The following is a 25,430-nucleotide window of genomic DNA, read 5'->3' as shown; positions in this document are numbered from 1 at the left end:
GCTACCTCATCCAAGATAGTTTCAGACAGACCTTCCATAAATGCAGTAGTAAGGCCATTATTAGTCCAATCTACCTGTGAGGCAAGGGTCCGGAACTGAATAGCATAATCGGCTACAGATTTAGATCCTTGCTTTATTCTCATTAATGCCCTGGCGGCATTTTTTGACCTTTTAGTCGTGTCAAATGTTCTACGGAACGCTGTGAGGAAGCTATTGAAGTCGTGTACCATAGGCCCATTAGCCTCCCAAATAGGATTTGCCCATTCTAGTGCCTTATCCGTAAGCTGGTGCATAAGAAAACCCACCTTAGATCTATCAGTGGGAAATGAACGTGGGTACATTTCAAAGTGGAATTCCACTTGATTAAGGAATCCCCTACATGTCTTAGCGTCCCCTCCATACCTAGGTGGCGGGGTTAGATGTGCAGAAGCATTAGGCATATTAGCTGTGTCCGGTATAGGGTTTACAGGAGGCGTAGGTAGAGGTACCGGAGCTGATCTGGATAACAGTGTCTGGATGGCTTGAGCCATTTGATCCATACGGTGATCCTGTTCTGCGAATCTAGCCTCATGAGTGGCCATCTGTTGACCTAAACCTGCGGGGTCCATGGCCCTATCGTACTGTCACGGTAATATACCCCAACACGCAGGAATAGTACAGATAGTCAGGAGACAAGAAACCAGGGTTCGTCTTACCGGACCTTAGAATGGCCGGACTTGACGAGAATAAGCAAGACAGAGTCTAGAACAAGCCGAGGTCAAGGGAACAGAGAGACAGCGAAACGTAGAACAAGCCGAGGACTGGTACACAGAGGACAAAACAGCGGATAAGGGGGGGGGCGTGGCTGGCGGCCAAGGAGAGCGGTCGCATGGTGTGAGAGCTCCCGGCCGTACAGGACCTCACAGCTAGAAACCACGAAGCAAACCATCCCTAACGTAACCTAAAGTGGGTAATACCCCTACCGACCTGTCGCCATGGCCCCTGCCAAGCAAACGAAGCTCACGGACCCGATCCGCCCGCAAAAAAAGGACAAGACACGGGCCGCCCAAGATGGCGCCGAAGGGCCCGCGCTTTCACAAACCTCGGATTCAGCACAAGAACCTGAGACTGAGGTAAACTCCTATACAGATGCCCCGGTCACAGAAAGGAAGCTCTTCACAATGCTGCAGGACTTCAGAGTCACTCTGCAGAAAGACCTTCGCCAGGCTACTAATGACATCAAAAGGGAAATAGCAGAGCTGGGGGAGAGGACGAACAGCTTGGAAGTCAGGCAGGATGACATGTGCTCAGCGCATGATATGCTGGCAGCGACTGTACAGCAACTAAGTGAAGAGCACAAGTCCCTAAAAACAAAGCTGGCTGATATGGAGGACCGCTCAAGGCGGAATAACGTCAGATTCCGCGGGATCCCGGAATCCGTGTCAAATGACAGCCTCGTGGAATACATATTGTCACTATGCAAGACCCTGGTGCCGACAATACCAGCACAGGAGTGGCTTATGGACCGGGCGCATCGCTTGCCAAGGCCCCAGAGACTTGCGCAGGATACGCCACGTGACACTGTGGTGCGATTCCATTACTTTAAAGCTAAAGATGCTGTTCTAGCAGCGGCCAGGAAAGCGTTGACCCTGCCTGCACCCTATGAAACAGTCCAACTGTTTGCAGATCTTTCGGCTCTGACCATGAGCAGGAGGCGAGAATTTGTGACAGTCACGAAGACGCTCAGAAACAACAACCTCCAATATAAATGGGGTTACCCAACCAAGATCATCGTCTGGAGAAATGGAAGAGCACATACAGTACACGAACCGGAGGTGGGCATGCGGCTACTAAAAGAATGGGGTCTATTCCCAGTGGGGTCTCCGGATAAAGCACCGGCAGAGTCGCCGAAACGCCCGCAGAGAGAGTGGCAGATGGCAGGCTCACCCACCTTGAAATAAAGCTTCTGAATGGACCCTCTCAACCAGGCACTGCCATATGACGCACAGAGACTGTTCTGATTATCGTCAGACTAATGAACTGATAAATGTTGTGAGTATGTATGCATATGCACATTTGCACAAGATTGTACATCACAAACTAAGCACCATACATTAACGGCAGGGACTCGTTGAGAGACTAGTAACAAAGGATAAACAAACAAACAGAAGAAAAAAAAACAGAGAAAATCCAGCAGTATGGGTTGAGTAACAACTGGGGGCCGGGGATTTAAGGGCGGGGGGAGACCTTGATCCCCAGTTCGTAAGGCTCTACGAGATACGAAGCAGCACCGAGCACAGGCAAGGTGCGCAGTTTATGCAGGTGTTCACACCTACCTACAGGGCTCTGTAGACAGGTTGCCAACTCCCTCCGGGGCAGGGCACTCAGGGATAAGGGGCGGTACAATAACTGCATATGAGGTCATGAACACGGTTCTCATCGTCAGTCAGACCCCTAGGGTGTGCGCGAGGAAGGGGACAATCTCCCGACTCCTGCATACCTTCGGAAAAGCGCTGAAGTTGGATATGGCGCTATGTATATACCTAATTTTATTATTGTTATTATTGTTTTTAGTGTTATTTCCCCAATTTTCTCCCACAACCTATCCCACCTGGACAGCACCGACCTTACTTGCATTACCTAACCATCCACACATATACGCTCCACATAAGCAAATCCGAACAGGACAGAATGGATGACACACTAAAAATCTTAACCCTAAACGTGAAAGGCCTCAACAGCCCCCATAAGCGTAGGCTGGCAGCGCAAGAAATGGTCAGGGCTAGAGCCGCAATAGTCTGCCTGCAGGAGACCCACTTCTGTATCCGGAACCCTCCTAAATTCACAGTTAAACAATATGCCCAGAACTTTCATGCCTTTGCTCCAACTAAATCCAGGGGCGTTGCCATATACTTTCATAATGACTGGGCGTTCTCCCTCTCCAAACAATACGCCAGGCGGGATGGGAGGCTACTGATTTTGGTGGGATCATTAAATGGCCTACAAGTGACAGTAGTGTCACTATATGCCCCAAATGACTCACAGAAATCTTTTTTAAGTATGGCCTTCCGTACAATATCACGACATAAACAGGGTCACACTATAATATGTGGGGACTTTAATGGTACTCCCGACCCCTCCCTTGATATCCGCAGGGCGAACGATGAATCGCCAAAGTCGGCCTCCCTGGTCTTGGGTCACCACTTGAGTAGTCTCATGAATGAGCATGACTACTACGACACGTGGAGGAACCTGTACCCCCAAGAGAGGGACTTCACCTATTACTCGCCCATGCACATGACCTACACCAGAATTGATTTATGCCTCCTTGACACCAGAACTCTGCCATTTGCACTAAGCATCCGCATAGGACCAATCACGTGGTCCGACCATGCCCCACAACTGATAACGATCAAAATTCCATACCCAGCTAGAGGGCGAGGCACATGGCGCCTCAATGAGGGCCTCTTAGACACCCCGGGACATCTAAGGCAAATACAGACCCAGGTAAAAAACTATTTCGAGAATCACGCTAATTGCCAGACGTCAATAACTACCCAATGGTTAGCCCACAAGGCAGTTATAAGGGGAGACATAATCCAGATAGGAGCGAGGGCTAAAAAACTGTTCACCTCCGAGAAAATACGATTAGAACAAGACATAATCAGACATGAAGAGGCACACAAACGCAAACCCAAAGACAGCACGCACAAAAAATTAGAAGAACTCAGGTCAAAACTTAGGTCCCTACAACTAATAGAAACAGAAAAAAAGTTGCGATTCCTCAAACAATCATATTACTCCATGGGAAACAAGGCGGGTAAGCTCCTAGCTAAGAAGGTCCACCAAACAAAACTACAATCGAAATTACCCTATATCACCTCTGACCAAGGGGTGAAACTGTACAACCCCCAGGACATAGTCAACGAGCTAGCACGGTACTATGCGTCCCTATACCAACTAGATGGGGACATGGGGACTCACCAACCGACTAAACAGGAGATAGCACAGTTTATTGAGCAGGTAGACATGCCACGCTTGTCCCACACACAATGCTCCTACCTAGAGGAACCCTTCTCAGAGGAGGAAATAGAGAAGGCCATCAAGTCCCTTCCCAAACATAAAGCTCCTGGCCCGGATGGGCTGTCAAATTACTATTACATTAAGCTAGCACATCACTTGATCGCTCCCTTAACCAAACTTTTTAACAACATTAAAACATCAGGGGAAATGCCCAAGGAAATGCTGGAAGCATTCATTGTGACGTTGCCCAAGCCTAACAAACCCCCCACCCATTGTGCCAACCTACGACCAATATCCCTTCTTAACGCGGATACTAAGCTATACGCCAAACTGATAGCAACAAGACTCAAAACAATACTCCCGGATCTCATTTCCGAAGAACAGGCAGGTTTCGTTCCAGGGAGACAGGTGGGGGACAATACCAGACACTTCTTGAACCTAATAGACTGGGCGACAACATCGTCCCAGAATGGCCTGATTTTGGCGCTAGACGCCGAAAAGGCTTTTGATCGCCTGCATTGGGGTTATATGACACAAACGCTAGCCAAAATGGGATTCTCCCCAGCAATACTGTCAAGCATTCTAGCCCTTTACCGGAAACCAACTGCCAGGGTATTCAGCACGGGGTTCATCTCTGACCAGATAGAGATCAGGAATGGTACACGGCAGGGATGTCCCCTTTCACCCCTCATATTCATTCTAGGTCTGGAACCCCTTATACGCCTTATCAAACATGACCCAACCATACAGGGACTCCAAACACCAGGGGGCACAAAAAAACTAGCATTATTTGCGGATGATGTTCTGTTATTTATAACGCATCCGGAAACCTCAATCCCAAACCTACTGCATAGACTAGATACATATAGGCAGGTATCTTATTACAGGAACAACTCCCTGAAAACACAGGCACTGCCTATCAATCTACCTAGTTCTACTGTCACAACACTACAAGCACAACACGCCTTTGACTGGCGGAAAACCTCCCTGCAGTATCTGGGGATCAAGCTCACAAAGTCTATCCAGTCCCTACCACAGGAAAACCACTACCCGGTTATACACAAACTTAAGGTCACACTCGAGAAATGGGAACGATTAGAGGTGTCCTGGCTAGGCCGCATCAACCTAGTGAAGATGATGGCAATGCCGCATATACTGTACCTGTTCAGAACCTTGCCTATTGCCCTCCCTAACAAACTAATCAAACTACTACAGAATACAATAAATGCACATGTGTGGAAAAGGAAACCCCCAAGAGTAGCAAGGGGTACTCTGGGGCTCCCATGCACTAGTGGGGGACTGGGTATGCCTGACATTAACGCATACTACAAGGCATCAGCACTGGCGCAAGGACTCAGGCTATTACGCCCCACAAATGCGCAACAAAAACCCATCTGGTTAGCGATGGAAAGTGCATGCCTAGGTACACAAGATATGACGAGGCACCTGTGGGCAGGGGGATACTCCCAAGCTGCAACAGGGAAGATGCTGCAATGCTCGAAATTTTTGCTAGAGGCCTGGAAAAACTGGAGCCCACATATAGTAGACACCAAATCACTCTTTTACGCAGCCCCTCTGGAAACATTAGCAATTTTCTCCCCTGACCTGCAGGTGAAGTGTTGGAGGGAGGGAGGAGCGGGCAAGGTCCAGGATATACTAGAGGGGGAAAAGGTAAAGCAGTTCCCCGTCCTGCACAACGATCTAAAGCTTCCGACGAAAGATATCTTCCTATATCTCCGCATAAAAAACATAGTACACTCACATATCCAACGTAGCAGTGCCCTCCCTATCGAACCCCAGCTAACGCTAAAGCAGGCACTATCCCACGGGCACATGAAACCGATGTCAGCGTGTTATAACGCGCTTGTCACCAAGATAGCACATGATAAGCCGGCATACATGATTCAATGGGAGGAGGACCTGGGACTCAAATTTCCCACAACAGACTGGCATATGGCCCTAGCAACCACGAAAAGAGCATCGCAAAGCCTCGCCCTTTGGGAAGCTTACTGCAAAGTCCTAATGAGGTGGTACTTGGTACCATACAGACTGGCACGTATGTACCCGGGGACATCCGGGAAATGCTGGAGGTGCAATACCGATGAAGGGACTATACATCACATCTTCTGGGCATGCCCCTCGCTAGCAAAATTTTGGGAAAAGATATCCTCCCTCCTATTGTGCAGGACGGGTACAACCCTACCTGTAAAACCAGAACACTACATTCTCCACCTCATACCCGATATTGCCACCCACCCTCATAAGAAGGTGATTATTAATGTACTCACAGTAGCGAAAATAGTGCTGGCAGGTTGTTGGAAGACCAACAAAATTCCAACCATAGATATCATCACTAACAAAATGGACACCATTAGCGCATACGAAAGGATGGCAAGCAGGGTAAACGGTTGCAGTGAGAGATACGAAAAAGAATGGGGCAGCTGGCCAGCTGTGTGTTAGACAGGTACACGGAGATCATGATGTCATAGGTGTTACACAGCAAAAGGTTTAGGGTGAACAGAGGTAATCATGCCAGTGGCATGAAGAGAGTCAAAACTACCAAGTCGAATTCACCAAGGAAAAAATGTGTTGTCTAGGGTACCCCCGCCCCGCCCCTTCCCTCCCTTCCCCCTTTTCTTTCTGTACCCTTCCCGTCTCATCAGTTAAATGTTTAAAAATTAATAGCAATACAAATGTTTATCAGACGTGCACCAGGATACGAGAGATTACCATTGCATTGTGATAGATTGTAACGCATGTAACACAGGTAGAATATGTAGCATACCATTTGCTATGTCCGAGTGTATATGTGACATCCGAGAGTAAAACCGGTGGAAAATGTCGAAGGGTCTATAACTCATACGTTAGGATGCTAACCAAGCCTCATGCAGGAGTTGAGCCCACAGCTGCGACTGTGCTGGTATAGGAGTTAAACGTTGCACTGCGCTGCACAATGTCTGAACTATATTTTTGTTTCAATAAAAAGACAAATGAGAAAAAAAAAAAACAGCGGATAAGCGAGCAAGGATAAAGAGAGAGCGGAGTCAGGAACAAAGCCAAGGTCAAGCACCAAAAAACCAACTGAACGATACAAGCACTAAAGGGAAACTGGACAGAAACCACGATAGGGCAATGAGTAAGGGAAACAGGTGAGTATAAATACCCTAAGGTTCACTTTGATTGGCCCCTGTCATATCCACGCCCCCAAAACGTGAGTGTATGGGGAATGTGGCCTGACAGGGGCCAATGGGAGACTGATTCTAATTTAGTCTCCCACTGTCCCTTTAAGAGCGCGCCCGAGACGCGCGGCGCGCTCTTAGTGTCGGGCGGGACACGTGACCGCTTCTCGCGGTCACTGCCCGCCTGACTGATCTTATTGTAGGCTGAGCCGCGCGCGGCTCGTGCAGGAGCAGGACCGCGCGAGGCGAGAAGAGAGGACCCCGGCCGGCCCCTGGAGAGGGTAAGTACCGCTACAGTACCCCCCCCTGAAGACACGCCCACCGGGCGGGGAGGAGCAGGCCTGGCAGGAAAACGAGCGTGGAAAGAACGCACAAGGCGAGGAGCGTGAACAGCGTCAGCGGAAATCCAACTGCGTTCCTCAGACCCATAGCCCTTCCAATGTACCAGATATTGGAGGCGACCCCGAAGCAAACGAGAGTCAATTACAGCCGCCACTTCAAACTCCTCATGGCCCTCCACAGAAACCGGAGGAGGAGGAGGGACATGCCGAGTATAACGGTTGCACAGGAGGGGTTTTAACAAGGAGGTATGAAACACGTTAGGAATGCGTAAATTTTTAGGAAGATCCAATGCATACGAGACAGGATTAACCACATGCAAGATACGAAAAGGACCAATAAAACGAGGGGCCAACTTCATAGAAGGCACGCGAAGACGAATATTGCGAGTAGAAAGCCAAACCCGGTCTCCCACAGCATAGGAAGGAGCCGCCCTGCGATGCTTGTCTGCCTGAACCTTCTGGCGAGCAGCTGAGGCCACCAAAGAACACTGAACACTGAACCTGCTCCCAAGTATTACGTAGACTAGCCAAATGTTCGTCCAGAGCTGGCATGCCCTGTAAGGAGAATGCAGCTGGAAGAACGTGAGTGTATGGGGAATGTGGCCTGACAGGGGCCAATGGGAGACTGATTCTAATTTAGTCTCCCACTGTCCCTTTAAGAGCGCGCCCGAGACGCGCGGCGCGCTCTTAGTGTCGGGCGGGACACGTGACCGCTTCTCGCGGTCACTGCCCGCCTGACTGATCTTATTGTAGGCTGAGCCGCGCGCGGCTCGTGCAGGAGCAGGACTGCGCGCGGCGAGAAGAGAGGACCCCGGCCGGCCCCTGGAGAGGGTAAGTACCGCTACAGGATGTTCTCCGTCGGGGTGGGGATCGAGTCCAGTGGCAGGTGGTGTAGAGGGATTGATACCGGAGAAACTGACGGAAGCCAAGCACAGAGAGATGGACACAGGTTTCTTCAGGAAGGAAGAGATCTATATTCGATTCACCGACCGGGACTCAGAGGGACTAATGTCACCAAAAACAGCAAAGTCTGAGCCCTGATCATACAGTGTAGGTCCCTTATATAGGTATATAGCTCCTCCCATAATCAGCTCCACCCACACGTACTCTTACCCAATCAACAGAACAAAGTCTAACTTCCTGTTTGACCACATGGCTTGCCCAACACAATGGAGGAGGGGAATTCTCTATATCCTGGATTCCTGCACATTCTCCGTACACTACTGATTGTATCGTTGCCACGTGCAACCAACCGACCGATACATCAGTATATGCACGTGCACATACCACGTGGCAATCTCGGCCTACTAAATTTATTTTTACCGAGATTCCACCACATTCCCCCTTTGATGCTTCTGATATTTCATAATTCCAGATGCATCACTTAATCAGAGTTTGCTTACACCTCAAGTTGCCATAAACCAGACTAGACTTTGCGCCTCTCTAAAGATACGAATCCCTCAGCATTCCTCTTCCTGTACATGTTCTCCTTGATTTAGAGCCTCATACCTATAAACAGCCATTATCTGTGCAGCGGCCTTTCTCTCTGCTATATTCTCTATAATGCTCTGCACAGACCTAACTACCAAAGGAATCAGACATGGCAGGAGAAGGCACAACATCAAGATTAGCATGACTCCACCTACCAATGCCTTGAGTCCTCCAAGCTGCTCATACCAATTACCAAACCAACTACTCGGATTATACCCTTTCCATACTTGAGTAGGATTATGTGCTAGTTTAACCATATGGCTAGTAAGTTCAGCTATTGCTTGCCCTTCATCATCTATTTGAAGACAACAATTGCTTAGATTAAACTTCCCCCATACACCTCCCTCTACTGCCAATAGGTAATCTATTTTGGTAGACGGCTGTCCTCATCCTAGTGTTATGCTTTGCTAGGAGATTAAGCGCTTGCGATGTTTCATTGGTAATTATCTCAACCACTGCCTGTAACCTTATGATACGGTTGAGCATGTATATTGGGGTTCTATATCCAAAAGTACCATCTTCTGCCCACGTAGCTGACCCATAATAATCTATAATACGCTGGGGAGGCCACTCATTATCTTCCCAGGTACCTATCTCTAGGGGTCCCCTTTTCTTTCTATGATTCACATCATATACTTTAACTCCCAAAGTCTCTCCTGTTTCAATTGGCAACAAGAAGAAGGATGGTTTGAGCATACCTAATACACATGCCCCTTCCCAGTCCTGTGGTAACTCTGAATAGGCTTTCTTACCACAGATCCAGTACAAATTTGCTGGAGCTTTCCAACTAGATGTAGCAGATAAGTCAAACCACACATCCTTTAAATTGGTATAAATTGCAAACGGATTAGGTGGTTTGGAGACATTTGAAGCTGACCACCAAGTTGTATCTTTTGTATCATCATTATAAGCTTTTTGCCCTAGACAAGTCAATTCTCCTACAGATGTATTAAACATTATTCCTTTCCTTGCTATGCAAACATAACCTATAATGGAGGTCTTTAATCGCCACTCAGATTTACCTCTAACACTCATTTGATAATCAGTTTGAGAAGATATTAACTGTTCAACTGTCTCAGAACCGGAATACATTACCTCCTTTGCTTCCCATGGCCATTGGTCTCCCATATTAGTACCTCCACACACATAGCAGTTGGTTACATTAAGACTACCAACAATACACTTGGCTAAATCAATAAATAAGTTCTTCGCGTTATGGGGGATCTTATTTTCCACACTCATCTCCTCATAGAAGGAATGGAAGACCTGATGAGTCTGGGTTGCCACAGTGTGGCAAAACCAACCTCGCCACTGGGCCCTGGAGAAGCCTGTTTGCCCGCCTCCTACCTGCTGACTATGGCCCCTGGGTTATTTGGGGCATATTGTATTTTATTGTGCGACTGCTGGCCCTTTAAGCACAGTGAATGGTATTTTATTGTACTGCTGCTGGCCCTTTAAGAACTGTCTGGGGACATATTGAGACTTTGGGTAACAATACCCTTTAAGACTATGGCCCCTGAAAACGTATGGACTTTTATTCGGTGTGTATGGCCCTTTAAGAACCGTCTGGGGACATCTTGTAACTTTGGTGAACAATGTCCCTTTAAGACTATGTCCCCAGACCTGTAAAATAACTTGCCCCTGGCCTTCCCCCTCTTGGTTCAGTAAATAGGGCTTACTGAACCAAGTACCACACAGGCAGACCACCCAGAAGTTAAAGTGTGCAGGCAATTTACCTCCCGGGCTGTGAGGTTACTGCAGGTTAATTGCACGTGGCGGCGGCCATCTTTGTTCAGTCGGACACGGTCAGCGGTGTATGCTAAAGATTCTGTGGAACTGAAATCGGCTACACATTTTACCGAACACCGCTGACCCTTACCTTCTTCCATTCTGAACTTGCAGCTCCAGAGACTAAGTCCCTTTTGAAATGGGACTTAGTCGTTTTTCGGCATGAAATTGACTGACCGCACAGCCCAAATCTATGGAACTGTTTTGGGCAGGAAATTGTGCTTGCGGTCTGTAACGGCTACCCAGGTAGAGAGAGGGTATCTGCCGTTGAAGACGTCCTTTTTCCCTGCAAGCTGCTGTGGAGAAGTAAGCTGATGTAATCCCATCCACGATATCCAGAGCGAGAGTCAGGTTCAGCTGTAACAGGAGCAGAATAACATCCCCAAATAATCCCCTTCCAAGAACGAGACGAGGCTACGTTTTGAAGGGTCAAGATGAACTGAGGACTGGAACACCCAGCCTGCTTTTTATTAATAAAAGGCACACACAGGACACTCCCAGGGGGAGGATGAAAACAACCAATTATACACAGGGTAACACCCCCACGTCTCCTCCCCTCAGATAAACACATAACACAATTATAACGTACAATATTTTACCCCAGTTCTGGATGTACCCCAAAAACAGGGGGTACACCTTTAAGTCCAGCACCGCTTGAAAGGTCTTGGTTAGGGGAACAATCTGTCCAAATTTCAGCCCATTCGGTTGTGGGGTTCGGGAGTTATGGATGTTTGAAGTTTTGACCGACTGCACGGATTTTCTAGCCGAAAAGAGTTCCACAAGTTTTGGCCCTGCAGTCGGTCTCCGTTCGCCTGTTAAAACTATACGAAATTCTTATCATCCACAACTATCTCCGAGTTCGCTGGATTCCCCATAGCTGATTAAGTGTAACTACCGAATGGCCCGTCGTTCGGTAGTTCCAGCACGAATTTCTGGGCGCATGGAGGTCTCAGCGGTGTTCGCCTGTTTGTGTATCCGTTTTTAGTTCCATGCGTTCACAGGCAAACACCGCTGTTCGCACGCAAGATGGCCGCGAACACGTGCAAAAGTCCCGAAATGGCGGCCACCTATATGTTATACACGGAGTTCGTGCGAAATGATGCGAACGGCTGGAAACAGGCTGGAAAGGTAAAACATGCTTTGTAATATATCAAATCAGTCCGGTGTTCGGTAGAAATCTGCCAAAAAGTAACAAATTAAATTACCGAACAGATGCTTTATCCGGCATTTCACTGTTTTATTCCACAGGGCTTTGGTGATGGTGAAGTTCTGTTACACGGTCGGTCATAAAGGGACCTCCAGCTAACTTTTGATCCATTTGAGGGATTTGGCTGATTTTTGGAAGGGTTTATGTTTAAAGTGTGCTGATTCCAAATATGTAATTGTTATGACGATGTAGGGTTTTAAAGTTATAGCACATGTATAAAAACTGTATTTTCAGTTTTACAGTAAATAAACATCATTAATTGGATTAAGTGTTAAGTGGTTATGTCAATGTCCACCCATCAATATTATTAATTGGCTCAAGAACTAAGTGGTTAGCTAGGTGTCCTCCCACCGGGATGTGGCGTTATTCTGGACACGGGTGTGGACAGATGGCTCATGCGCCGTCTTACCCAGCACGAGGCTTACTCGGTGGGAAGGGGGGCTTGGGCGTCATTTTGGGTAGTTAGTGATGTCAGACTCGTGGTCAGATTCAGGGTCCTTTTTATGAATAGAACATTTCATTAGGGCAGCTTTCTCATGGCCTTGGCTATACTTTGTTGCATGTTACAGGAGCTCAATAATTCCGGTGTTAGTCATGTCTTTCTAGAAAATACAGTCTCTATTCATTATACTAAATGCTGTTAGGAAATTCTGTCATGTAATGTAGTCAAAATGGAAGATCTGTCAGGTAATGAGATTAAAATGGAGTTAGTGCAAAAATTCAACACAGGTTTAATACAGGGTTTTAATAACTCTACATCAGTCCCCCCTATGAAATGTTAGATTCTAAAAAAGATAAACTTTATTGTGTTAATACCAGAAGACGTGTTAGCCCAAAGGCACAGAAACCCCGTGGCCGCTAGCTAAGTGTTATTGCAAAGTGCAATCCTGTCCCTCAAGCTGACCCTAGTAGGCTATCTCATCCGTCAGTATGGCTCTCGAACGCTTCATTCCCATGGGTATCCCACGGTGGCTAGCCCACCACTTCTCCACACGGTAGACTTTTACCTATACTGACGGATGCTGTCCCTAAGCTGGTCCCTACCTAGAACTCTTGCACTTTATCAGTATAGGGGATAGTTTGCAGCGGTATACAGGGTGAGTTGAGATCTTGGAAATCTTGGTCATCAACTGTTAGATGTGCGAAAGTGGGTGCCGCTTGGTCTACAGTCTTCAATAGGAATTTTCTCAGACAAGGGAGGACACAACAAACGAGAAGAGCAAAAATAAAAAGAGAAATTAGTATTGCCATACCAATATGCATTAAAGCTTTTTGCCATCCCGTCATCCAACCAAACCATCTTTCCCAGGTATCTTTTATCCCAGAATTCCTTTTTAACCCCTTAAGGACCAAACTTCTGGAATAAAATGGAATAATGACATGTCACACATGTCATGTGTCCTTAAGGGGTTAACTCTTCAGAGAGCTCATTTAATTTTTCTATGGCTAAGGTGACTTTACCATTAGGGCCTGTGTTTTCTGGGATGTAAGTACAACATGTCATGGTGTCGGGCAAAATTTTACATACACCCCCTTTTTCAGCTAGAATCATGTCTAAGGCCATTCTATTCTGGAAGGACATTTGGGACGTAGCCTGCAGCTGTTCGGCTAAACCCTGGAGGGCATCCCTGGTGTAGTTAACAAAGCATTGTTGGTTGTAATAAATGTAATTTATCCAATTTAAATTCTTGTTTGCAGTAACTATGGTAAAAAGTGATTCAAATCCTGCTGCAACTTCATCTCTTGCTTTAAATTCATTGGGTACCCCCCTAGGCACCCCAATGGCATCAATGTAAATGTGAGGGTCAAAACTGCCTTTTACTGGGGCTTCACGCTTAACACTGGTTGGTGTGTGTGTGGACTCATGTGTGTCAGGGTGTGTGTCAGAGATGATATGTATGGGCATGATGGCTTTAGCCAGAGTACACTCCCCCCACCATTCTTTGTCCATCCTGGATCTTAATTGTAAATCCCCACACAACCAGTAAATATCCCCCAATGACCTAGTATGAAACTGTAACAGGTACATAGGAACAGTTCTGTAGGTGGCACAATACCCTTTAGAGAAGTTACCCAAGAATTTACCAATTCCATCATAATTAGCATCACAGGTGTAACTAGAAAAGCTACAATTTCTGGGGAAATTGTGTGAAGTGTTCTTGCCTCCATCAGTAGTCTACAACTAGAGTGGGCGGAGTAACTGTTAGTATTTATTTATATAGCACATTTAATTGCAATGTTGTTGCCCAAAGTGCTTCACAGTTACATTAAAACATACAGTTATAAAAAATTAGCAGGTGTAAAAGGCTTTGTCTATGACATCACTTGCTGCTGCAGCCTTGCACAGGTAAGAGTATTTTGGCGGTTGCCATCTTCAAACGGTCGTATTTTAAAAACTATAAATCCTACAGTGAAGAGCTTTATATTGTGAGAATCACAAGACCCAGACCTACATTTTGATGTATAGTATGTCTCTGAGATATTAACAATGAAGGCACAGTCGCAGTTTCGAAATTGCCCTTCAAATGTGAGCTTTGCAGAGTGGAGTTTCAATGAATGTCAATGGAAGGCGTGAGTTGCAAACAAATGGTCATATTGTGAAAACTATCAGGACTATGGCTTAGCCGTGGACATTTCTAGTGGCAGCAGGGATAGCTGAACGTTTTGATATAAGATTTGTGTAGGTGGGCCTGAAAATGAGGGAGTAGTGGCAGTTTAGAAATCATGTCCTGATTTTTCAGCTTTTGCCAGCTCCCACTCTAGCTTTGCCATTCATTCCTATGGGACAAATTTCGCCACAAGAACGACGATATTCCGTGAACCATTCGGCGAAACGTTCCACAAAGTAATAGCAATCTGATCGGGAACAATCTGCACGTTTTGGTATATTTTTGTCTATGTAGTGTAAAAACTGTGGGAGGAGTTAGGGTGGCAAATTTGGCTATAATAAGAATAAGAATAATAACTAGAAAAGCTACAATTTCTGGGGAAATTGTGAAGTGGTCTTGCCTCCACCAGTAGTATACAACTGGAGTGGGCGGAGTAACTGTTATTATTTATTTATATAGCACATTTAATTGCAACGTTGTTGCACAGTTACATTAAAACATACAGTTATAAAAACATTAGCAGGTGCAAATGGCCCTGTCTATGACATCACTTGCTGCTGCAGACTTGCACAGGTCAGAGTATTTTTGTGGTTGCCATCTTCAAACGGTCGTATTTTAAAAACTATAAATCCTACAGTGAAGAGCTTTATATTGTGAGAATCACAAGACCCAGACCTACATTTTGATGTATATTATGTCTCTGAGATATTAACAATGAAGGCACAGTCGCAGTTTAGAAATTGCCCTTCAAATGTGAGCTTTGCAGAGTGGAGTTTCAATGAATGTCAATGGAAGGCGTGAGTTGCAAACAAATGGTCATATTGTGAAAACTATCAGGATTATGGCTTAGCCGTGGGCATTTCTAGTGGCAGCAGGGATAGCTGAACGTTTTGATATAAGATTTGTGTAGGTGGGCCTGAAAATGAGGGAGTGGTGGCAGTTTAGAAATCATGTCCTGATTTTTCAGCTTTCGCCAGCTCCCACTCTAGCTTTGCCATTCATTCCTATGGGACAAATTTCGCCAGAAGAACGACGATATTCCGTGAACCATTCGGTGAAACGTTCCACAAAGTAATAGCAATCCGATCGGGAACAATCTGCACGTTTTGGTATATTTTTGTCTATGTAGTGTAAAAACTGTGGGAGGAGTTAGGGTGGCAAATTTGGCTATAATAAGAATAAGAATAAGAACTAGAAAAGCTACAATTTCTGGGGAAATTGTGTGAAGTGTTCTTCCTCCACCAGTAGTCTACAAATGGAGTGGGCGGAGTAACTGTTATTATTTATTTATATGGCACATTTAATTGCAACGTTGTTGCCCAAAGTGCTTCACAGTTACATTAAAACATACAGTTATAAAAACATTAGCAGGTGCAAAAGGCTTTGTCTATGACATCACTTGCTGCTGCAGCCTGGCACAGGTCAGAGTATTTTTGCGGTTGTCATCTTCAAACGGTCATATTTTTAAAACTATCAATCCTACAGTGAAGAGCTTTATAATGTGAGAATCACAAGACCCAGACCTACATTTTGATGTATAGTATGTCTCTGAGATATTAACAAGGAAGGCACAGTCGCAGTTTAGAAATTGCCCTTCAAATGTGAGCTTTGCAGAGTGGCGTTTCAATGAATGTCAATGGACTGCGTGAGTTGCAAACAAATGGTCATATTGCGAAAACAATCAGGACTATGGCTTAGCCGTGGACATTTTTAGTGGCAGCAGGGATAGCTGAACGTTTTGATATAAGATTTGTGTAGGTGGGCTTGAAAATGAGGGAGTAGTGGCAGTTTAGAAATCATGCCCTGATTTTTCAGCTTTTGCCAGCTCCCACTCTAGCTTTGCCATTCATTCCTATGGGACAAATTTCGCCACAAGAACGACGATATTCCGTGAACCATTCGGCGAAACGTTCCACAAAGTAATAGCAATCCGATCGGGCACAATCTGCACGTTTTGGTAAATTTTGGTCTATGTAGTGTAAAAACTGTGGGAGGAGTTAGGGTGGCAAATTTGGCTATAATAAGAATAAGAATAAGAACTAGAAAAGCTACAATTTCTGGGGAAATTGTGTGAAGTGTTCTTCCTCCACCAGTAGTCTACAAATGGAGTGGGCGGAGTAACTGTTATTATTTATTTATATGGCACATTTAATTGCAACGTTGTTGCCCAAAGTGCTTCACAGTTACATTAAAACATACAGTTATAAAAACATTAGCAGGTGCAAAAGGCTTTGTCTATGACATCACTTGCTGCTGCAGCCTGGCACAGGTCAGAGTATTTTTGCGGTTGTCATCTTCAAACGGTCATATTTTTAAAACTATCAATCCTACAGTGAAGAGCTTTATAATGTGAGAATCACAAGACCCAGACCTACATTTTGATGTATAGTATGTCTCTGAGATATTAACAAGGAAGGCACAGTCGCAGTTTAGAAATTGCCCTTCAAATGTGAGCTTTGCAGAGTGGCGTTTCAATGAATGTCAATGGACTGCGTGAGTTGCAAACAAATGGTCATATTGCGAAAACAATCAGGACTATGGCTTAGCCGTGGACATTTTTAGTGGCAGCAGGGATAGCTGAACGTTTTGATATAAGATTTGTGTAGGTGGGCTTGAAAATGAGGGAGTAGTGGCAGTTTAGAAATCATGCCCTGATTTTTCAGCTTTTGCCAGCTCCCACTCTAGCTTTGCCATTCATTCCTATGGGACAAATTTCGCCACAAGAACGACGATATTCCGTGAACCATTCGGCGAAACGTTCCACAAAGTAATAGCAATCCGATCGGGCACAATCTGCACGTTTTGGTAAATTTTGGTCTATGTAGTGTAAAAACTGTGGGAGGAGTTAGGGTGGCAAATTTGGCTATAATAAGAATAAGAATAAGAACTAGAAAAGCAACAATTTCTGGGGAAATTGTGTGAAGTGTTCTTGCCTCCACCAGTAGTCTACAAATGGAGTGGGCGGAGTAACTGTTATTATTTATTTATATGGCACATTTAATTGCAACGTTGTTGCCCAAAGTGCTTCACAGTTACATTAAAACATACAGTTATAAAAACATTAGCAGGTGCAAAAGGCTTTGTCTATGACATCACTTGCTGCTGCAGCCTGGCACAGATCAGAGTATTTTAGCGGTTGCCCTCTTCAAACTGTCGTATTTTAAAAACTATAAATCCTACAGTGAAGAGCTTTATATTGTGAGAATCACAAGACCCAGACCTACATTTTGATGTATATTATGTCTCTGAGATATTAACAATGAAGGCACAGTCGCAGTTTAGAAATTGCCCTTCAAATGTGAGCTTTGCAGAGTGGAGTTTCAATGAATGTCAATGGAAGGCGTGAGTTGCAAACAAATGGTCATATTGTGAAAACTATCAGGACTATGGCTTAGCCGTGGGCATTTCTAGTGGCAGCAGGGATAGCTGAACGTTTTGATATAAGATTTGTGTAGGTGGGCCTGAAAATGAGGGAGTGGTGGCAGTTTAGAAATCATGTCCTGATTTTTCAGCTTTCGCCAGCTCCCACTCTAGCTTTGCCATTCATTCCTATGGGACAAATTTCGCCAGAAGAACGACGATATTCCGTGAACCATTCGGTGAAACGTTCCACAAAGTAATAGCAATCCGATCGGGAACAATCTGCACGTTTTGGTATATTTTTGTCTATGTAGTGTAAAAACTGTGGGAGGAGTTAGGGTGGCAAATTTGGCTATAATAAGAATAATAATAATAACTAGAAAAGCTACAATTTCTGGGGAAATTGTGTGAAGTGTTCTTGCCTCCATCAGTAGTCTACAACTAGAGTGGGCGGAGTAACTGTTAGTATTTATTTATATAGCACATTTAATTGCAATGTTGTTGCCCAAAGTGCTTCACAGTTACATTAAAACATACAGTTATAAAAAATTAGCAGGTGTAAAACGCTTTGTCTATGACATCACTTGCTGCTGCAGCCTTGCACAGGTCAGAGTATTTTGGCGGTTGCCATCTTCAAACGGTCATATTTCTAAAACTATAAATCCTACAGTGAAGAGCTTTATATTATGAGAATCACAAGACCCAGACCTACATTTTGATGTATAGTATGTCTCTGAGATATTAACAATGAAGGCACAGTCGCAGTTTAGAAAATGCCCTTCAAATGTGAGCTTTGCAGAGTAGAGTTTCAATGAATGTCAATGGAAGGCGTGAGTTGCAAACAAATGGTCATATTGTGAAAACTATCAGGACTATGGCTTAGCCGTGGACATTTCTAGTGGCAGCAGGGATAGCTGAACGTTTTGATATAAGATTTGTGTAGGTGGGCCTGAAAATGAGGGAGTGGTGGCAGTTTAGAAATCATGTCCTGATTTTTCAGCTTTTGCCAGCTCCCACTCTAGCTTTGCCATTCATTCCTATGGGAAAATTTTTGCCACAAGAACGACGATATTCCGAGAACCATTCGGCGAAACGTTCCACAAAGTAATAGCAATCCGATCGGGAACAATCTGCACGTTTTGGTATATTTTTGTCTATGTAGTGTAAAAACTGTGGGAGGAGTTAGGGTGGCAAATTTGGCTATAATAAGAATAATAATAATAATATATATGTGAGATAACATTAAGTGGTCTTGCTATGCAAGAACACTTAACTAGAAAAGCTACAATTTCTGGGGAAATTGTGAAGTGTTCTTGCCTCCACCAGTAGTCTACAACTGGAGTGGGCGGAGTAACTGTTATTATTTATTTATATAGCACATTTAATTGCAACGTTGTTGCCCAAAGTGCTTCACAGTTACATTAAAACATACAGTTATAGAAACCATTAGCAGGTGCATGTCTATGACATCACTTGCTGCTGCAGCCTTGCACAGGTCAGAGTATTTTTGCGGTTGCCATCTTCAAACGGTCGTATTTTAAAAACTATAAATCCTACAGTGAAGAGCTTTATATTGTGAGAATCACAAGACCCAGACCTACATTTTGATGTATAGTATGTCTCTGAGATATTAACAATGAAGGCACAGTCGCAGTTTAGAAATTGCCCTTCAAATGTGAGCTTTGCAGAGTGGAGTTTCAATGAATGTCAATGGACTGCGTGAGTTGCAAACAAATGGTCATATTGTGAAAACTATAAGGAATACGACTTAGCTGTGGACATTTTTAGTGGCAGCAGGGATAGCTGAACGTTTTGATATAAGATTTGTGTAGGTGGGCCTGAAAATGAGGGAGTGGTGGCAGTTTAGAAATCATGTCCTGATTTTTCAGCTTTTGCCAGCTCCCACTCTAGCTTTGCCATTCATTCCTATGGGACAAATTTTGCCACAAGAACGACGATATTCCGTGAACCATTCGGCGAAACGTTCTACAAAGTAATAGCAATCCGATCGGGAACAATCTGCACGTTTTGGTAAATTTTCGGCAATGTAGTGTAAAAACTGTGGGAGGAGTTAGGGTGGCAAATTTGGCTATAATAAGAATAATAATAACTAGAAAAGCTACAATTTCTGGGGAAATTGTGTGAAGTGTTCTTGCCTCCATCAGTAGTCTACAACTAGAGTGGGCGGAGTAACTGTTAGTATTTATTTATATTGCACATTTAATTGCAATGTTGTTGCCCAAAGTGCTTCACAGTTACATTAAAACATACAGTTATAAAAAATTAGCAGGTGTAAAAGGCTTTGTCTATGACATCACTTGCTGCTGCAGCCTTGCACAGGTCAGAGTATTTTGGCGGTTGCCATCTTCAAACGGTCGTATTTTAAAAACTATAATTCCTACAGTGAAGAGCTTTATATTGTGAGAATCACAAGACCCAGACCTACATTTTGATGTATAGTATGTCTCTGAGATATTAACAATGAAGGCACAGTCGCAGTTTAGAAATTGCCCTTCAAATGTGAGCTTTGCAGAGTGGAGTTTCAATGAATGTCAATGGAAGGCGTGAGTTGCAAACAAATGGTCATATTGTGAAAACTATCAGGACTTTGGCTTAGCCGTGGACATTTCTAGTGGCAGCAGGGATAGCTGAACGTTTTGATATAAGATTTGTGTAGGTGGGCCTGAAAATGAGGGAGTGGTGGCAGTTTAGAAATCATGTCCTGATTTTTCAGCTTTTGCCAGCTCCCACTCTAGCTTTGCCATTCATTCCTATGGGACAAATTTCGCCACAAGAACGACGATATTCCGTGAACCATTCGGCGAAACGTTCCACAAAGTAATAGCAATCCGATTGGGAACAATCTGCAAGTTTTGGTAAATTTTCGGCTATGTAGTGTAAAAACTGTGGGAGTAGTTAGGGTGGCAAATTTGGCTATAATAAGAATAAGAATAACTAGAAAAGCTACAATTTCTGGGGAAATTGTGAAGTGTTCTTGCCTCCACCAGTAGTATACAACTGGAGTGGGCGGAGTAACTGTTATTATTTATTTATAAAGCACATTTAATTGCAACGTTGTTGCACAGTTACATTAAAACATACAGTTATAAAAACATTAGCAGGTGCAAATGGCCCTGTCTATGACATCACTTGCTGCTGCAGCCTTGCACAGGTCAGAGTATTTTTGCGGTTGCCATCTTCAAACGGTCGTATTTTAAAAACTATAAATCCTACAGTGAAGAGCTTTATATTGTGAGAATCACAAGACCCAGACCTACATTTTGCTATGCAAGAACACTTAATAATATATATGTGAGATAACATTAAGTGGTCTTGCTATGCAAGAACACTTAATAATATATATGTGAGATAACATTAAGTGGTCTTGCTATGCAAGAACACTTAATAATATACATGTGAGATAACATTAAGTGGTCTTGCTATGCAAGAACACTTAATAATAATATTTATGTGAGATAACATTAAGTGGTCTTGCTATGCAAGAACACTTAATAATATATATGTGAGATAACATTAAGTGGTCTTGCTATGCAAGAACACTTAATTACCTTTATAAACTGTAACACTTTCTGGGGGTTTGACATCCTTGGTTAGGAGAGGGTACTCCACTGTCCATGCTTCGCAGAGGGACCTATTATAGTTGTAATGGTAGGCAAAAAGACTCAAAACACATTCTTCTATATCTACTGGTAAGGTTAAAGGTACGGTGCCGAGGTGAGGCCGGGCACCACCACACACATAGCATGCAGTTCTGTTATGTTTGTTGGCATTATATTTCATCCATTCTAACCATAAATTAACATCATTAAAACCTGTCTCAGCGGCCATGGTATCTTCAAAGGTGGGGTTAGCAATGGCCATCATGTCTTTAAAGGACTGGATGTGTGGTTTTAATGAATTTGGGACCATATGGGTGGCCCCTTGCCACTCTGGGGAGTGGCACATATCTTTCAGTTAGAAGTGCCCTAATTTGTTATAGGAACCTTTCTTCCAATACATTCCCATTACATACTGGTCTGCATCTGTTGGGCTCGGATGCTCAATATTTAGGATTAATTTCATGGGTGTACCTCCTCCAGGCTTCCTTAGGGTCATTCTTTGGAGGAGGGATCTACCATGGTCATCTACCTTAGATAAGGCACTTTTGGGTTTGTAACCCCAGGCGGGCCCAGCATTCCACCCTGCAGCCCCCCAATGGTTACAGTTATGCCCCCATTGTTTGTCAACTACACAAACATAGGGGTCCTTTACATGAGGGATATCTCTATAGATATTTTGAATTTGTGACGTAGGGAATGGGCAATCTACAATGTCACAGTAATCAAAAGTGTATGTAGCCACACGGGTACATGAAGAATTGTACCAGAAGGTATACCCACTGGCATCTTTGGTGATGGCTACTTGTTGGGCCTTAATTAGGCTAATTAAGGAGATGATGTACCAGAGGTACATGGTTGTGCGGTATCTGCTTCCTCTGGGGCAGGAGTCTTCTTGCAATGGGAAGCGTGGATCCAATGTGGCCTGCCAGCCAACTTGACGGAGGTTGAAGTGATCAAGAGAACTTGGAATGGTCCGTCAAATCTTGGTTCCAGGGTGTGTTTCCGCACAAATTTCTTGACCAGAACCCAATCTCCGGGAAGCAGGTTGTGGGTACCTGTATCAGATTCAGGATCTGGAATTGAAGAGAAAACTTGGGCATGTATTTTGTTCAAGGCACTTGTAAGTTCAGTTACATAGTCTACTAAAACATCAGTTTGAAGCTGCAACTGTTGCGGGTAATAACAACCTAGTCTGGGTGCAGTCCCAAATAGAATCTCATATGGGGATAGTGAGTGCTTCCCTCTAGGTGTGTGCCTAACGCTAAATAAAGCTATTGACAGGCTTTCTGGCCAGGGCATCTTTGTTTCTTGTGACATTTTTAACATTCTGGCTTTTAGGGTGCCATTCATGCGTTCTACTTTGCCACTACTTTGTGGGTGGTAAGGGGTGTGAAAAGCTAGAGTCACTCCCAGAGCATTCCAAATTTCTTTAGTCACTGTTGCTGTAAAGGCTGGGCCCTGGTCACTTTCAATAACTTCTGGTAGTCCAAATCTACATACAATATCTGTGAGTAGACGTCTTGCTGTTGTTTTGGCAGTAATATTGGTTACTAGATAGGCTTCTGGCCAGCCTGAAAACATGTCCACTATTACTAGTGCATATTCATGAGGCCCACTCTTGGGCATTTGTATGTGGTCAATCTGAATTCTCTGGAATGGGTACATGGGCTTAGCCAGGTGTTTCAAAGGCACTTTGGTTGGCTTTCCTGGGTTGCATTTTGCGCAAATGACACAGGCCCTACAAAAGCTGTTGATCAATGTTGTGATTCCAGGTGCTTCATAATACTTTTGTATGAGGGCGGCCATTAAGTCTTTTGACAGATGTGCAGGTCCATGTGCCCATTGGACAACTGCTGGATATAAATTCTTAGGAAGGCAGAATCTAAAGTTGTTGTAATATACTCCATCCTTTAGGACTGCTCCTTTCTTCTTCCATTTCTGTATTTCTTCGGGGGCAGTTGTTGCTTGCTGTTCCCGTAGGATTCTTAAGTCAGTAGGAAGAGTCTGCAAGGTGAAAATTGGAATTTCTTCGTGTCCGGACACTTCTTCATCCACTTCCTGCAAATTTCTTGCTGCTTGCTTAGCAGTTTGATCAGCTAAGTGGTTGCCCTTTGCTTCATCTGTATCCAACTTCCCATGTGCCTTTACTTTCAAGATGGCCACTTCTTCAGGGAGTAGGAGGGCATCCATTAGTTCCTTGATTGCAGAGCTGTGCTTGACTGGTGTACCGGCAGTGGTAAGAAATCCTCTTGTTTTCCAAATTAGTCCGAAGTCATGTGCCACACCCAGAGCATATCTTGAATCTGTGTAGATGTTGGCACGTTTTCCTTCGGAGATCTTGCATGCTGAAGTCAGGGCTTGCAATTCAGCTTCTTGTGCAGACATTGCTGGTGGTAAAGATGATGATTTGATAACTTCATCTGTTGTGGTTACGGCATATCCTGTGTGGTATTTTCCTTCTTCATCAGCATACCTTGAACCATCCACAAACAGAGTGAGATCAGGATCTGTTAATGGATTCTCATGTACAGTAGGTAGATGTATTGTCTCCATTTTCATCTGTTCAAAACAGTCATGAGGTGTCTCTGGGTCATAATCATTCACTATGACCAGATCTTGAAATTCATTTTCCAGGAAGTGGCGTGGCCATGCTTCTAGATGGTCAGTTGTTGGGTATTTGACAATGCCATTTTCCTGTAGCTGTGATTCATCCATGGTGGCCCATAATTTTGCCATGGGCCCAAGATCATTCCATGATTTTGTTTTCAACTTGGTGACAGGGACATGTGGAATAGCAGTATCCCAATGACGGTACAAGTATTTGAGTTCTGAAGGTAGTTGAATCAAGGCCATGCTGTTACCTTCAGAGTCACAGTAGAAGTCTTGTGCAGTGAGTTTCACCTCCACCAGGTGATAAAGCTCATCTTCGTAGCAAGGTTCAGGAGTGATGTTTGGCTTATACCACATGGTACAGAAGGCATATCCTGGTCCCTCGCAGAGAGGAGTTTGTTCATCATGAAAGGATAAATCAGGATGCATTCTCTTGATGGTCCCAGCAAGAAGGTAGATGTAGGTTTCATCCATGATAAATCCATAGTGGATACCCCCCTCAGGTAGTGGGAGAAGAGTGGACGGATTGAGAACTTGACATCTTTGTATGGTAATGTTGTCAGGTAGCAGGAGATGACACTGTAGACGTAGGTGTCTTGCGGGAGACACATGCTTGAGTTGAACTTGGTTGATGATGGCAGAAATGTCATGAGGTGCCAAGACAACTAGAGGGTGGCCAAGGACCAGGTCTGCAGTTCTTTCAATTAGTTCCCTTGCTGCAAAAACAGCCCGAAGGCAAGAAGGGGTCCCTCTGGCCACGATATCCAGCTGGCAGGAGAAAAATTCAATAGGCCTTTGACGGCCTCTTAAGTCATTTGTTTGGGTAAGGACTCCTGTAGCGTGGCCTTGTCTTTCAGAGACAAACAACTTTAAGGGTTTGGTATAGTCTGGTAGGCCTAGAGCAGGAGCAGATGCAATGGCACGTTTTAGTGTGCTGAAGTTGTCATATGCTTCATTGGTCAGGCAGAATGGGTCTGACTTGAGTGCATCATAGAGTGGTTGCATGAGCAGAGAGGCTTCTGGGATCCATGCTCGGCAGTAGGAAATGAGGCCTAAGAAGGCATGTAGAGATTTTGAAGTCCTTGGAGGTGGAATATCCAGTACTGCTCTAACTCGGTCACGAGTGAGATGTCTGGTACCCTGAGAAAGACAATGTCCAAGGAAAATTACTGTAGGTTGACAGAATTGCAGCTTGAGAAGTGAAGCTTTGCATCCCTGTTCTG

Source organism: Pelobates fuscus, chromosome 13, assembly GCF_036172605.1.
Source record: "Pelobates fuscus isolate aPelFus1 chromosome 13, aPelFus1.pri, whole genome shotgun sequence".
In the NCBI taxonomy this organism is placed as follows: domain Eukaryota; kingdom Metazoa; phylum Chordata; class Amphibia; order Anura; family Pelobatidae; genus Pelobates; species Pelobates fuscus.
This window is presented reverse-complemented; position numbering follows the sequence as displayed.